This window comes from Rattus rattus, chromosome 4 (assembly GCF_011064425.1).
Source record: "Rattus rattus isolate New Zealand chromosome 4, Rrattus_CSIRO_v1, whole genome shotgun sequence".
NCBI classification, from domain to species: domain Eukaryota; kingdom Metazoa; phylum Chordata; class Mammalia; order Rodentia; family Muridae; genus Rattus; species Rattus rattus.
Genome location: NC_046157.1, coordinates 64,398,380 through 64,415,394, shown reverse-complemented (window position 1 = coordinate 64,415,394; position 17,015 = coordinate 64,398,380). Strand labels below are relative to the sequence as shown.

Here is a 17,015-nt window from a genome sequence, read left to right as displayed (position 1 = left end):
GTCTAAAGCATTTTAGAATCCAACAAGGAGGCCATTCTGGAATTTTGCCAGATATTAATATGATTATATTTTCTTTTAGGATTTATGAGATCAATATCATTCTCAGTTTAAAATTCCTAAACATTACAGTCTTCCACTGACACAACAGAAAGGTAGAGACATTCTTAAGTCATTTAATAATATCACAAGGAGGAAGGAGTATCTCAAGGGAATTATAGTACAAATTAATTATTAATGAAATTAGAAAAGGTGGTGCTTACCTTACACTCGTCTTCAAAATGGCACGCTGATTGGTACACGTGCCTAACCTTGAGCTAATATATTTTAAATATGCAAATAACCTTGCAAGCTGTCATGTTTGGATGAGTTTACAGTAAAGCATCACACAAAGGGAGAGCTGATTCCCAAGTTTTCTCCATTTGCACAAGCAATGCAGCCTCCTTGTCCATCATAGGCAGCAAACGAAGGCATAGTTTTGGTGCCTGGATTCTTTTGTCTAATTTGTTAGTAGACTTTAAATTCAGTACTCAAATCTCACTGAGCCTTAAGTGGCTGCATTTGGAGAAATAAAACAAGGTTCCAAATATAGATGAGTTAAAAAAAATCCTGAGAGTTTGTAAACATTTGAAAATAAAGTTTTTCCCTGTAGCTCTGCAAATACATAATTAGTATACTGAAATTCAGTTGCTATTTTTTAACCTGTGTGTCAGTTCCATGGTTAGTTTCCTTATCCATCAATGATCAAGTACACATTAGTGTGTGTGTCTGTTTTCCTGTCTGTCTGTCTGTCTCCTTGTATGCATGTCTGTGTATCTCTGTGCATTTCCAGAAAATATTTAGTGAAAACACTGTACACACACCATGGGAGCTTCCTGATGTCATCCATGCTGCATTATTACTAAGTTAACTTCAATTTTCATCGAATGACACTTTTCCCATGTCGGTTCGTGTTAGACATATTACATGTTAAGTTGAATATGATATTGTACCTGTGGAAACTTTGAAAGCTGGTGAAGATTGAAGGTAATTGAGATTAATTTAAGATTAAATTGTTTCCTTATCAATCAACTAATTCCATGAATATTTTATGACAACCTCAAAATGAATGTTTCTGATAAGGTGGGAAATCTGCCCCACTGATGATATTACTAATGTGATTTTAAAATTTGTTCCCTTAATAGTCAATTACTAACCAAATAGGAACCACACCAATCATGGATTGCATGTGCTTGGCCAAGTAAATAAGAATTGTCACTCGTAGGTCCTTGTTTGGTTTAAATAATGTTTAAGGATCTCTTGTAGAAGCAGTTCTTAGGAATCTCTCGCTTCTATTTTTCTCCCTCATTGCTGACTGGTTGATAGCTGACGAACTGTGAGCAAGTGAATTTTCTGTGGAATTTTTTTTCCTTGTTTCTAAATTGGGTATTTGGTTTACTCTAGGTCCAAATTTGCAGATCATTCTTGAAATCTTCTGAATATTTTGGAAACACAAAAGTGAAATGTAAGAGCCTACACATTTATATTGTGATTGCTTTCCTACCACAATGAGAGGCTAATGTTGAATTGAAACATTATCCAAGTGAAGCCTTGCACTTTGTATAATTTTTGATACAATGTCTTTCTTATAGTTGACCTCCAGATCTTAGCTGGGGAGACAATCTTTGCTACATTCTTGCTTTGTTATACATCATACTAAAACCAGCCTATGCATTTGTAATTTTGAGGGAAATGTCTACATTAGACTATATATAATCTATATTTTTGCTGTTGTTCTTGAAGGATTATCACAGCCAGTTCCCTCCATTTCTCTCTCTTCCTGGTGCCCCTGTACCCAACACGGAGCCCTTTCAACCTCTTCAAAGAAGTTGGGGTGGGGGAGTAGACTCTTTATTAATGGCAGAAAACAAACTGGCTGCTGGACTTCCGAGACAGCTCTCTAATAAAGAAGCTGAGCGGGCTGTGTGACAAAGAATTCCTGAATTACTAAATATATAGAGAAGCCTATTTAATTCATCAGAGGGGCTTAGAGGACAGGCACACAAAGTTTAGAATTCAATTCAAGCCATGCCAGAAAATGAAAATGTACTTTAAAAAGGATTCCGAAGACAATTGTTCAAAGAAATGTCAACTTTTAAGGTTCTTTCTAGAAGAATGAATTTTGTTCTCTCATTTTTTTGTGGCAACTTTTTCAATTAAAGAGGAAATGATTAATAGAATCTCAAAGAAATTGTATCTTATAGTTTAAAAACTGTGTTTTGTTTCCACAGGACCCATTCTAGTGCGAAGCACCTATTGCATTCCCTAAACATAACAACTTATGTGGATGGCTCACAGAAATAATTTTATTTTTATAGCAATTAGACATAACTGTCATAGTGCTCATAGTATTTCAAAAGAAGAGTATTCAACTTTTATATAATTTCCAGCACATTCATACATACATAACTTTATGATTTAATATATTTTACAACAATGTAATCACCTAATTTCGAAAAAGTTGCTGATGTTTTTTAACAGACCATGTTTTTGGTTTTGTTTTTTAACAAGATTAAAAACATGATTCTCACCTTGTGTCATGTGAAGAAATTCTTTGTCCTTTGCCTCTCAGGCTACCAGACATGACGTTTGTAAGAAAGACTCACTTCTACAAGAATATGAATTTATCAGTCCCGATACTGTCATAAAGAACTACGTATAAAGTTTGCTCAGGCCAGTAGGGATGTGACTCAAGGATGAAACTGTGTGCAGAAGTTTATTAACATTGTCTGAGGATTAACAGCGTCCAGTGAAAGCAGTGTTATTATGTGTAAAGCATGGGTCCTCACTGCTTTTCTGGAGAGATCACAGCTAGGAAGGAAAGACTCCAGAACTCACAAGTTCCTGAGTACATATTGTCAGGGCAGTATGCACTATTTGTTCATTAGTCCTTTCCTTCACATTTAGTCCCTCTCTGCCTCTGCTCTCCCATTCCATGGTCTCCCCTTCTTCTCCTTCTCTCTACTATGTTGACAGCTTTAGAGGGGTACTCATCACTGAGTGGCAGAGCTGACTGGCTGCTTCATCTTTACAACTTAATATTCCAGAAGCAAATAAAAAACCGGAAGTGCGAAGGAGTGTGAAAGTGGTGGGTGAAGGGAGAAAGGGAGGGACACAGAGACAGACAGGGAAAAGCAGAGGGAGAGAGGGAGAGGGAGGAGAGGCAGGAGAGGGAGGAGAGGGAGGAGAGGGAGGAGAGGGAGGAGAGGGAGGAGAGGGAGGAGAGGGAGGAGAGGGAGGAGAGGAGGAGAGGAGGAGAGGGAGGAGAGGGAGGAGAGGGAGGAGAGGGAGGAGAGGGAGGAGAGGGAGGAGAGGGAGGAGAGGGAGGAGAGGGAGGAGAGGGAGGAGAGGGAGGAGAGGGAGGAGAGGGAGGAGAGGGAGGAGAGGGAGGAGAGGGAGGAGAGGGAGGAGAGGGAGGAGAGGGAGGAGAGGGAGAGAGGGAGGAGATCAAGATCCTGTTTTTCAGTCCAGAAGAAAGAAGCCGGGTTTTACTACCCTGACCATCAGTGGATCAACTTTGTTGCCCAAGGTTAACCTTGCAACCTGAGAAACAAGGGAACGCTTCTTGTTGACACATTGTAGAAGAAATACCAGGCAAAATCAAAACAGAGCTTGAACTGTCATCGCTGACTTCTGGATTGTTTGTCATAACATTTATAGGTCAACTATGTTTACCTCAGTGAACTTGGTAACGATTATGAAAATGGGAAGCTCTGTTATACTGGGAAATGTGCTACATCCATCATGCCAATGGAAAACTATCTCGCATGGCAGATCGCAGCCTTGACTATCATGGAGATTAACTACACTTTCTTACCATTTCTAATGCTCTTTAAGTTTGTGACCTCTAGCAGGACAGTCAGCATATCTTGTCAGCTAGGGATCTGAAATTTCATAAATAAGGATTATTAGAAGCAAAAGATTGGTAAAGAAAGGATAGTAGTCTAATGTGTGTATCATAGTTATCATACAATTTGATGGATTGGTTAAAACCTTTGAACTTTTATCACCAAAGTTATGGAAATCTCTGTAGCTAAACATTGGAATCCTCTTATGCTTGGTTAGGAATTGACAGATTTTTTTTCCTTTAGTGAAAATGTATTTATTTTATTTTTGTATTTATATATTATATACACATATATGTATATATGTATGTATAATTATGACAGGATTAAATGATTCAGGTGATAGGTTTTCATACTTCTGTGGGGAAGTGGTTAGAAGACAGATTTAACACTGTAGCCCAGACTGGCCTTGGACTTTCGTCAGTGATTCTGCTCCAGCAGTGAGCCAGCCTGGCTGGCTAGGGTCTTCTCCTTTACTACTTCACTGTTGTCTATCATGATATGACCTGGGCAATTTTTAACATTTAACTGTCAATCATGACTACTTAAGATATCTTTCTCTCCTCGAAGTTTAGATTTCTGGGCATAATGATTCTAATGCAAAACATTTTTACGATGCACTTGAACAAAGCTATAAATGTAATTTAAAGAGTTTGGGATTTTATTTTAACATTCACAGTACTTCTTACTAATTAATCAAATTATAAAATCGTGCTGTGGTTTCCAGTGTATTAAAATAAGTTGTCATATTTGGAACATCTGTTTATGTTCCTATTTTTAGTATATGTTTCTAAAAGAATAAAATACAGATTCCCATAAATAATGCTTGTAATTTATTCTACAGAAGGACAACATCTACTTCCCTTCCACTAAGCCTGTTTATCTCCTATAAAGTAAATCTTCCAGATAATATTTTATCATTCCTTTATCAAGATGGGGGAGAAAAAGCTCAGGTCTTAGATATGCCTCCCTGATTGGTTAAAAAACTGGTGCTGTCCTGGCAGCCTTGGCAGACATTGTGTTGTGACTCCAGACAGTCAGCTAGTACTACACTTTGTCTCCACTATAAATCATGGTCTCCTAATGGCCAAGGCTGACACCATGACATTTTCAAGAACAGTAAAAGACCCCGGTTGAGTGGAAATCAATTTTGTTTCACAAATCTTGGGTTACTATCCCAAGCCTTTTCTTATTACTTCTTCAGCCTACATGTGATTTCCACAATCAACAAGATATTATTTGAATTTTATATCATGATCTTTTTAGTTTAAAAAAGAAATGTTCTCACTTTAATCTTCATTATTCATTAAGGAAAAACTATTGTTTGTTCTTTATGTTTTAAAAAGTCAATATGAAGATTTTGTTTTACTTACTGATGATTTTAAAATGATGATAGCATTTTATTTTATTAAAAATTGGGAAATTATTGTGAAATGTTTCAAGGTTTGAAAATCGCATTCCTCTTAGCTTTGAGATATGTGATAATAAATGATGTAAAAGCAGGTCTTAAGTATAATATTCATAGAGAGAATTTTGTTTGTGTGTGCATACACATTAGTAAAGATTTTAAGCTTCTAACTATATTTAAGAGCCATTAAAGAATAGTAAAGGATTGTTTTAGGTAGGTCCATGCTTTTTATTGTATCAGCATTTTAAATATCAGCTCCAGGAACATTGAGGAAACTCTGAACTTGACAATGTGAAAAGAAGTTTCCTTCAGGACTTGTATGACGTGGATGCTGGGTACATGAAATATCTGACTTATTTTCCATATTATTTACACTTGGAAGAATATTAAGGTCTTTGAAACTAGAGAAAGGAAAATACGTCCACACTATTTTTGTTTGATCTTCTAAGAATGATGGAAACTTAATTCTCAGATATCCTGTGAAAGTGTTAATTGAAAATTTGGGACTCCTTTCATCCTAGTTACCAAAATTATTTTTCTTTAATTGGGTATTTTTATTTACATTTCGAATGTTATTCCCTTTCCCGGTTTCCCAGACAGAAGCCCCCTATCCCAACCCCCTCCCCAACCACCACTACTTCCCACCTCACTGACATCCCCTGCACTGGCGTGTCAGCCTTGTCAGTATCAAGGGCTGCTCCTCCCATTAGTTCCCAACAGGACCATCCTCTGCTACATGTGCAGCTGGAGCCATGGGCCTGCCCATGTACAGACCTTGGGTAGTGGTTTAGTCCCTGAGAGCTCTGATTGGTTGGTATTGTTGTTCTTATGGGGTTGCAGGCCCTTTCAGCTACTTCCATCTTTTCTCTAATTCCTCCAACAGGGACCCTGTCTCAGTTCAGTGGTTTGCTGCTAGCATTCGCCTCTGTGTTTGACATGCCCTGGCTGAGCCTCTCAGGGGATAGCTATATCAGGTTCCTGTCAGCATTCATTTCTTGGCTTTATCAATATTATCTAGTTTTGGTGACTATATAAATGGGTGGTATATCCAGGTGGGGCAGGCTCTGAATGGCCGTTCCTTCAGTCTCTGCTCCAAACTTTGTCTGCATATCTCCTCCTAAGAATATTTTTGTTTCCCCTTTTAAGAAGGACTCAAGCATCCACACTTTGGTTATCCTTCTTCTGGAGCTTCATGTGGTTTGTGGATTTTATCTTGGGTAATTCGAGCTTTTGGACTAATATCCACTTACCAGTGAGTGCATACCATGTGTATATTTTGTGATTTGGTTACCGAGCTCAGGATGTTATTTTCTAGTTCTACCCATTTGCTTATGAAATTCATGAAGTCATTGTTTTTGATAGCTGAGTAATATTGCATTGTGTAGATATACCACATTTTCTGTATCCATTCCTCTTTTGAGGGACATCTGGGTTCTTTCCAGCTTCTGGCTATTATAATTAAGGCTGCTATGAACATAGTGGAGCATGTGTCTTTGTTATATGTTGGGGCATCTTTTGGGTATATGCCCAGCAGAGGTATAGCTGGGTCCTCAGGTAGTTCAATGTCCAATTTTCTGAGGAACCTCCAGACTGATTTCCAGAGTGTGTGTACCAGTTTGCAATGCCACCAACAATTGAGGGAGTGTTCCTCTTCCTCTATATCCTTGCCAGCATTTGCTGTCACCTGATTTTTGATCTTAGCCATTCTGACTGGTGTAAAGTGGAATCTCAGGGTTGTTTTGATTTGCATTTCTCCGATGACTAAGGGTGTTGAACATTTCTTTGGGTACTTCTCAGCCATTCAATATTCCTCAGCTGAGAATCCTTTGTTTAGCCCTGTACCACATTTTTAATAGGGTTATTTGTCTCTCTGGAGTCTAACTTCTTGAGTTCTTTGTATATTTTGGATATTAGCCCTCTATCAGATGTAGGATTTGTAAAGATCTTTTCCCAATCTGTTGGTTGCGATTTTGTTCTGATGACAGTGTCCTTTGCCTTACAGAAGTTTTGTAATTTTCTTAGTAGTCATTTCTTCATTTCAAGATGAGTCCTAATGCTTATCTGAAATTAAACTTTTAAGGGGAAATAATTCTGTATTTTTAAACTGGTCATTTTGAAATGTTCCATGGATAAGTGAAATTATAGACAATTACAAACAAGAAGCTTCCGACCCTTAAAATTCTTTAATCCATTCATCTACTTATTCAGCCATTTATGAACAATGATATATAAAATCAAATTCTTTGTCACCTAGGGATGGAATCCAAGTGAAGGTAGAATTTCCTTTTTAAAACACAGCACTGCATTCTTTTAAGAATAATAGAAAAGCCAAGAAATAATTGTCTTCAGAATAGGAGAGATTCACATGTCAATATAATGCTTTAGGATTCTAGAAAAGATATTTACTATAGTATATAAGGAAAGTTCCCTATAAAAAAATCTATTTGATTTCCTGTGGGTAGAAAGACTAGTGTGTTAGTAGGGATATGCAGATCCAGAAATAAGATAGATCTTGCTGTATTTCTCATTGATTTTAGTTAATGAATTGGTGTATTTTTTGAAAAGGTGAAAGTGCGTAATTAAGAGCAAACAGATATCAGTTTGTAAAGGAGCTACAATAGTCACAGAGTCTATGCTCATGATGGGTAGATGGGGACCCATGAAAGCTTAGGGGTAGATGCATGGTTCTGTACCATCCAGAATTCATTTGTTTCTAGTCAGTGTGGCTATAGACATCAACCCAGAGATTATGTCAGAGCCAAAGGGAATGTTCTATGAAGACACATATTTCTTTCCATTCTGAAAATTCTAGCAGTATATAGGACAGAAAACAGAATATGTTATAAACATGTGCATGTTATAAAAAGTGCCTAGATGAATGACTAGCATTGTAACTCATCTCAGGTGGGTCAATCAATGCAGGACTGAGAGAATGAGCCATGAAAAAATCTTATGTGGGGATTACTGCAATTCTTCTGAAAGAAAAACAGTGAAATTCTAAGCTAAGATTATCCACTTGAACTCAACATATCCCTTGACTTTTCTACTTTTGTATCCCCGTAAAAGTTTTGTTTAAAGCTTTGAGTGAACATCCTTGTCTTTATTATGAGTAAAAATTCCAACAGTGTATGTAACATTTACAATAGACTGATCCTACTCAAAATTTATAACCACTAGTCCCAATTATGTGAAACAAGAGGTATATATGAGAGGTCTCATGAACATACAACTGAGAGACTTTAGAGACAGAGTAGATTGTATGGGCACACAAATCGTAACAAAGTAGAGATGATGTTGTTTTACTTATGAACAGCAAAAGAATGAAAATCATTATAGTCGTCTGTCAGCCAGCATTAATTACTTGTGGCTTCTTATTTCAGTAAGCAGAACTGAAATATCAAGTGTGGGACTCTAGCTTGGATCAAGAATGCCCACGCAAAACCTTTTTGTCTAACACTTAATCTTTAGTTTGGTGTCACTGAGATATGGCAGAACCTGTATGAAGTAAGCCCTGCTAGAGTGTCTTGAAGTAACTGAGACTGTGCAGAGGTACCCAGCCCTCCTCTTCTTCCTCTCCTGTTTCCTGGCTACATGAACAATTTATCACTACCACATGCTAATAGAATATCTTTCCACAATAAGAAAACCAAAAGGACTAACTGATTGTGAAATAAATTAATGAACATGACTAATACAAACTATCTCACAGATCCTTTATGGGAACAAAAAGCTGTCTTTCTCACATGATGTGCATGTGACACCAAAGAAAGATGACGAGGTAGCGGGACAAATTCTAGATGCTATTATAAAGCTGAGGAAACCATTCCAATCTAACATTCATTAGTTTCTAGCCAGTATGGCTAATGACCACAACTCAGAGATTATGTCAGAGCTAAAGAGAAAGTTCTAAGAAGATGCATCTTTCTTCCTATTCTAACTCAGTATATTTAGGACAGAGAATGTACAGATGCATGTTATAAAATCTCCTAGATGAACAACCACAACTACTCCAGTGATCTATGTCCCAAAAGTGCCAGAATCCTCCACATATTGCTAGAAAGATGCTATTGTGACAGATTGAGTTAAACCTGCTCTTCCAATATTAATTCTGATAGTATCTGATCATCGTAGGCCAACGTAGGATCTTATCACACTGTCAAAGATGAAGTAGTTTATTTACGAAATACAACGTTATTTCAGAACAATATTAATTACTCATCCTATAAAATTATACAATTAAAATTTCAGATAAATAAGAAAGCAAAGATTCCATATTCCAGAGAATAAATCTTACTATCATATATTATGTACTTAAGTGTTTTCAATGTCTCACTACATACACATTCAAATTCCTCCTAAATTTTATAACTTTAACTCATGTTTTATTTTTGAGATGCTAGGTGATTTCATTCATGTATCATTTTATCATGTGTTCTTTGTGTTAAAACTTTACTGGAATATACCACTGCTCTTCAAGGTCATGAGTTCAGTTGGCTCACAACCATCTGTAAAGAGATCTGATGCCCTCTTCTGGTGTATCAACAGTTACAGTTTTTAATAAATAAAAAAAAAAAAAAACCTTTTTTACATAACTTTTTACCAAATATTTTAAACTCAGAAGATAAATACCCAATTCTGTAAATATATGTAGTAATTCCTTTATGATATTAATGGGGACAGATGACAATTGCTTGAAAGGAGAGAGTGGCTATGCAAATATGAGAAAGGAGAGGTCAGGAAGATTGAGGAGGTGGAACTGGCAGAGCCAAGTTAAACTCTGACATGAAAGCTGGGAGACATAAACAAGGTTATTCCCTCTCCAAATTGTCCTTACTGTCGTATGTTTTAATCTATTCAATCAACTAATGACATTCATTTCTTTAGTGGATGAACAGAAACAAGACAAAAGTAAGCAAAAATATTTAAATTATCTATTAAATTATTTTCTTGAGTGTACAGAAAAATTAAATGACCTCAAACCAAGTTCATTGTCTTAGACGTGAAGGAAATAATTTTACTTTTATCTTCTAAAGGACATGACCAGCCATGTTAGCCCAGTTTCGGATTAGATGTGTCACAGAAATTAATCATAAAGTAAAGTAAAAAATGATATAATCTCGTGGTAGGTTCCCATCATACAAAAACACCATAAAACATGGAAGACTTGCAACAGTGAGAAGAGACAAGAGGCAGGAGACAGGAGACAGGAAGAGGGGAGAAAAATTGATGCTGGGAAGTACATGGCCTGTTCCACTCTTATTGTCACCACTTCTGTGGGAGGCAGACAACCAGCACCCAGTAGATGGGTGGAGAGACATAATGAGTCATAAGCTTTCCTTCCTGGGAAGGCTACTGGCATACACTTGTGTGACTGACAGAAAGACAGAACCAGAGAAGGACTGAAATACCCAAATCTCCCACTAGCTGTTCAACCTGTAAACGTTCCCCATAAACATCCATTAACATAAACAAGAAGTGTCAACGGCATGTCTGACCATAGATGGGAGTTGAGGCAAAAGTATAGTTTAATTAGCAAGCTATTCTCTCTAGTAACAATATTGCAAGGCTCACGGTAAGCCGAGAGATGTTCCAAGAATGGGGCTCACACCCAAATACATATTACCAGAAGCTAATTGAGAAGAGAAAGCATACGCAGCCCCCTTTAAATTTACTTATTTCTTTATTCACTTTACATCCCAATGTTAGACCCACTTTCCTCCCAGTACCCTCTCACACAAATCTTCCCCACTGTTCCCTTCCCCTTCTCCATTAAGAAGGGGGACCCTCTCCCCTCGCTGTGTCCCACGTATATACACACTGATGAAGCCAGACAAGGTGGCCTAGCTAGGGGAATAGGATCCACAGGCAGATAACAGATTCTGGGTCAGCCCCCACTTCCATTGTTGTGGACCCACATGAAGACGAAGCTGCACTTCTGTTACACATGTGTAGAGTGAAAGATGTGGGGTGAGTCCTAGGGCTGAGGTCCAGCCCATGTTCACCCTTTGGTTGTGGTTAAGTTTCTGGGAACTCCCAATGGTCTAGGTTAGTTGACTCTTGCTGGTCTTCTGTGGAAGCCCTTTCATCTTCAGGACCCTCAGCCCTTCCCCCAACTCTTCCACAAGACTCCCAGACATCTTGTTGCTGGGCTGAGCCTCTCAGAAGACAGTTATAGGAAGCTCCTGTCAGCAAGTATGACAGATATCATCCAAATGTCATAGATTGAATCTTGCTCGTTGTGTGGGTCTCAATTTTAGCCAGTCCTTGGTTGGCCAATTCCTCCATCTCTGCTCCTTGTGTCCCCACAGTCCTGTAAACAGGACACATTTTGAGTCAGTGGTTTTGTAGGTTTGCTGGTGTCCTTATTCCTTCTCTTGGAATCACTCCTACTCACTCTGCTCCCCGCCCCATTGCAAGTCTCTGGCATGGCATATGCAGCCTTAATAGAAAGACAATAGAAATCACATTTCATATTCTTGAATATTATGAACTATGCAAGTCTACTAAAAATAATACACCCAGAGTGATGGCAAGGCCCTCTGCTTGCTTTGTTTGTCACTTCCCTGTGAGTCATAGAGTAACCTGTGAAAATCGGAGACGTTGTTTTTTTATATAGATCAGAAACCTCAGGTTTCAGTTTGTAAATTTTTATTCAGTACTTCCCCCGCTTTTCCTTGAAATCAGTTATGTTCTTGGTCTTTAATGGCCGGGCCCTTATAGTTTTCACTCCATCAACAAATACATTAAATATCTCCATATGGCAGGCAGAATACTTTATGCTGCCAAATTATCTGCCTCTCACAATTCTCATTCACGGATTTTAGGGTTACATTTTCAAAACAGACAGACAGACACACACACACACACACACAGACAGAGACACACAGACACACACGCACGCATCCATGCACGCATGCACGTCCACAGACATGCTCACAGAAACACAGACAAACAGACAAACAGATGTACAGACACACACACACAAACGCACACACACACACACACACATGCACACATGTACATACACACCTCTACTCACAGATATATAGGAAATACTAGGATGCTAAAGAAACTGGAATAGAGCAGTTTAAATAGACCTTGCTCTAGAAAGAAAAAAAAAAGCTCTTCCAAATCTTGACTGACAGTCTTATGAGAAAAACAGTGTGGTTTCTTTATTAGTTATTAGTGCTTCTATGATCTTCCTTGGGAATTCAAGTAGAACAGATATAATGGTGAAATTTGTTTTTTTGTGTCCTTCCCAAAGCATGAATCTGTAAGCTAATCACGTGAGCTAAAGCAAAACTAGGAGAGTGTTGGCTTCAATAACTCATGCAGATGCGTTCCTGACGAAACTGCTCTATTTCCTCTCCCACTGAATTCATGCACATTTAAAGATTAAGAGGGTAAAGCTTGTATTAGAAGTAGTAAGATCCAGGTAGTGCATCTGACTCCATTGTGTTAGCTAAAAGGCACTATTTCAAGCCTTTTAGTAACCAGATCTCAGAAACATCTGTCTTCGGTAGGGATATTCTCTCAGGCTTCCATTTACTTGAGAAGGGCTTAGGTTGAGGTCATAGACAGAGGCTAGTGTATTACTACCTAGTAATTAATCAGAAATTCATTTTGTGCTGAGATGTGCTTTTTTTTCTGTGCTGCTGTCCACTGCCCCCCAACACATCTTTTACAGTCCTTAACCTCCCTTCACCAGTAGTTTAAAGGATTTGAAGTTGTAGGTTTCTATAAGTGCATGATTATATATTCGATATAGAATAAGATGGGGTAGATAAAGTGTATACAAAAGATGCAACCTTTGAAAGGAAATTCACAGATATCGTAAGTGAATCTTTTTTATTGGAAGTTTCAGGCTACATTCCTGGTCATTTCTGTTCCGGCAAAAACCTACTTTCCATCTTCTGTTTCATTAGCATTACCACAAAATTATCCATGAATATGAAAAGGATGTTATTCATCTCTATATTTCTTCCTTTATTTCAAGCCCACTCTTTATGAGTTATACATTAGTATACTGCTATATATGTTCATCTGTACACAACTATCCAAACGACCCAATCTAGGCACTACAACTGCAGAGGAGGCTTAAGTGACTGTATTTTGTGTCATTTGTGTCTTATTATATCTTTAATGACATTATAATTGTCAAATAGGCTGAAATCCAATAATTATAATTACCATGTTTTAGCATGGTTTGTCTTGTAAAGAATGGTTTTAAAAATAAAGGGATCACATCTGAATCCTGCTAATCCAAATGCCAGGTACAGTTAGCATTTTTACTGAGTTGCTATTTACACTGTACCTATGCGAAGTGTCTTTAAAAAGTACTGTGTACACAAATAGTATTAATTCAAGAATTCGTAAATCCAAGGTCCTTGTAGAGACAAATACAAAGATGATCTCAGGAGGAAAACAAAATGATATATTTGCCAGGTCTTACCTCCCTCTAATGCTGCATTCTTCATAACTCAATATCCCAGGGACTCGTTTCACTTAAAATTATAGACAGAGTATACAAATAAATATATAAACAAACAAAGGAATTAACTAAATCTCTCTTCTTCTCCAGTTCAACGTTCACACACTTTGGAAAGGCAAGCATTGTTGCTTCAGTTCCCAAAACTTTTTCCTCTCAACAACATCGCTCAGGGGAAGCAGACACCTGGACTAAGTTTGGTGGACCTGGCACTTTGTTTATGAGAATGTTGCCCTGTCCTACTCCATCTGTACTTCTGGGTGACACGGAGGAGGGGAGAATGGAAGCTCGTATGTTCTTCTTTAAAATTAATTCCAATTAGCCGTGAACAAGGAGGTCGTTTTCTAGGACCACGGGATGTTGTCACTGTATTTTCCGTTTCAATGCCTGTGGCAGATATTAAAGTGAGTGGGCAATGGGAGGCACGTACAGAACAACCTGCGTTTCTGGACACACTCCCTTGTCTGAGATCAAATGGCTGCAGCACAGTTAGGGTTACAGTCTCCTTCCCTTCCTCCTTATTCTCAACAGCACTGGAGATTTTTCCAAAGTTGCCATGGTAACACTATATCTGGCTGCTGGCTCTGTCGTAAGTTATTGAACTGAGACTGGCTTTTGGTTTAGCAGATAATTAGGTTCTGTCTCACAGGTTCATTTTCCTGTGACTGGGACGTGAATATGACCTACAGCTGGCCTCAATTTCAGTGTCACAGACAAAACTTTAACCCTTCAGAGCTCCTCTGGCAGTCCTGAGCCCAGTTTATGAGGCAGAGGACACCCAGTGCCATTCACCCACACCTTGGGGAGATTGCAGAGTCCTCATATAAAATTCCCTACTCATTATAGCACTAAGGAGCACAGGGTCAGAAATACATTAGACATTAAAGTCTAAGAATATGATGAATATTTATGTGTTATGTATACAAAACACAAGATTTTCCATAGTTGTTTTATGGTCATTATTTTTTGAGCAGTTTTCAAGTCACATGAAGGTATTTTCTGTTCTGCTTGAGACCCACGGCAGTACTAATATTCCAACATCAGGAATATTAGCATGGTACTTTTATCGGCAGCGTTGACAACTCTTTGCTTATCCCATTACCTTTATATGTTGTGGATTTTAGCTGGGGCTTCAAGGATGCTGGGAAGCCAAAGATGGACCCATTGGATAGGGAACAGTAACATTACTTCACTGACCTGTTAATTCAGGCTGTAAACATCTCAGTGTGGAAAACCACCAACATTTTCATAGTATATCTGTTAGATATCAGTTAACGATTTGTTCTTTGTTTAAAACAAAGAAAGAAGCATAGCATTGCAACCAGATATTAAATTAACAGCACAAGCTCGGGCCATGAGAGCAGTGGGGATCCTCATAGCAGGTATGTCTCTACAGGTAGAACAATAACAAAGGCCTCCAGGGAAGCTTACAGGGGTAGGCTGGAGTTTTAGTCCACAACGAGAGGACAGGGGGAGGAGGAAGTTGAGGTCACCCTAGCCAAAATATGAATTAAAGAAATTCCGTTTCTTCCATGGCTTCAGGGTTACTCACTTCTGTGAACAGTGATAAGTTGAAGCTGTGAAAGAGCGGATCAGAACAATCGACGATGATCTCTCTGCAGGCTCCATGTAGACTACATTGTACTCCAATCAATGTCTTCCATCCTCAGAATTCAGATGAGCAGTGTCTCTGCCCTCAGGCCTCCTGACTGAGAAGCCAGAGCAGTACACATGCTCCATATGCAGAGATTTTAGAGGACAAGTAGCTGGAGGCTACATTAGTTTAAAAGGAGACCGATAGATGAGGAAATATTTCATCCCAGTATGTGTCAGGAACTGGGTTTCTTCTCACCTGTAATCTTAATACAGACCAGTAGCTGTTCTCTTATTGATGACTACCAACAGTTTGTTGAGTGAATATTTGAGGTCTCCATCTTTCTGTAGTGAGACATAAACATTTGATTAAAATGATAAAGAAGACGTGAAATAGGCAGTGTTTTCAATTTAAATAAATCTTTTTACTGCCTTGTTCCCGGTTACCCCTGCTCCCTACAAACCCAGATTATCTCCTGCTGCATTGCTGCAGTGGCCTGAACCTGGAATTATTCGCTTTGTTATGCCCACTCTCGTGCATCACAGAGATCACGAGCTATCTAGAATACACATTACTTTGTGTCTGTTTTCTCTTTACAGCTCACTGTTGGTGTCTGTGTTTGTTATAGACTAGTATAACAAACACTGTACTGTGAACCCCTCTATGACCTTGTCCTACCCACTTCTAAACAACACTTCCCCTGTCTGCACCCCTCCTTCATCCGTTACCTTCCATCTCTTTCCCTGGAAGAACATGCACTCATTGGAGAGTGTTAGTCTTTGCTGGTCCCGCTGCAGGAATGCATGCTTCCCCTGAACTATACTCTACCCTCCCTGTTCAAATGTCCTCTGCTTGCAGTGGCTTCTCTGAGAATCTCAAGAATCTCTCTGTTCACTCTCCGACATCTTTCTTGCTTTAAGTTTTCTTTATGGGAATTATTACTTAGTAATATTTTAACATAAATATGATCCAACAGGTGTATGTTTATATGCCTTTCCAATAAAATATTAGTCCAATTGATGATTCATAGATGGATACTCATTTTTTAGTGCCCAGGAGGTGAGATTCAAATAAGCCTTCAATAAGTCCTTGGTGAACAAGAAAATTAATGAATAAAAGAGTAAGGACGTTCAAGTAGAGAATTTATTATAACCTATTGAGATGAAGACATACTTTTTAACACAATGGATAAAATTCTTCTCTATAAAATTAAGTCACATGATAATTTCTATATTCTATACTCTATTTTCTGCATAAGCATCTACATTTCTCCACTTATACCCACCAATTTCAAGTAAATTAGCACTCCTTGGCATCCAACTTTTGTGTGTGAAATACATGAGCACATGTGTTCAAGTGTGTGTACCTGTGTATTGAATGTCCCGTTCTACCACTTTGCTAGTTACATCTGTGAAACCGAGACTCTCTTGATCTTCCTGTCCTCACCTCCACTGTGCTGGGATTGCAAGAAAGGGAAATAATTTCCTTGGTGGTGAGGATTTAAACTAAGGTCCTCCTGCCTGTACACAAGGGCAGCCATTGCTCCAGCTCAACACTCTATTCTTGCATGACCTAAACCCAAAACGAAGCAACATCCATTAAATAGATACATCCACACCACTCTAATCACTGGCGGAAATCTGT

The 17,015-nt window shown here is 38.4% G+C and overlaps 1 long non-coding RNA gene across 1 annotated transcript in view; it reads left to right on the top strand.

The window, feature by feature from the left end:
• The window catches only part of LOC116899046, a 4,878-nt gene extending 2,307 nt beyond the window's left edge, over nt 1-2,571 (top strand). Inside the window, exon 2 of the long non-coding RNA XR_004387684.1 lies at nt 1,441-2,571. This is a non-coding gene — a long non-coding RNA (uncharacterized LOC116899046). The remainder of the gene's footprint in view (nt 1-1,440) is intronic.
• Nucleotides 2,572-17,015: the final 14,444 nt, after the last annotated feature.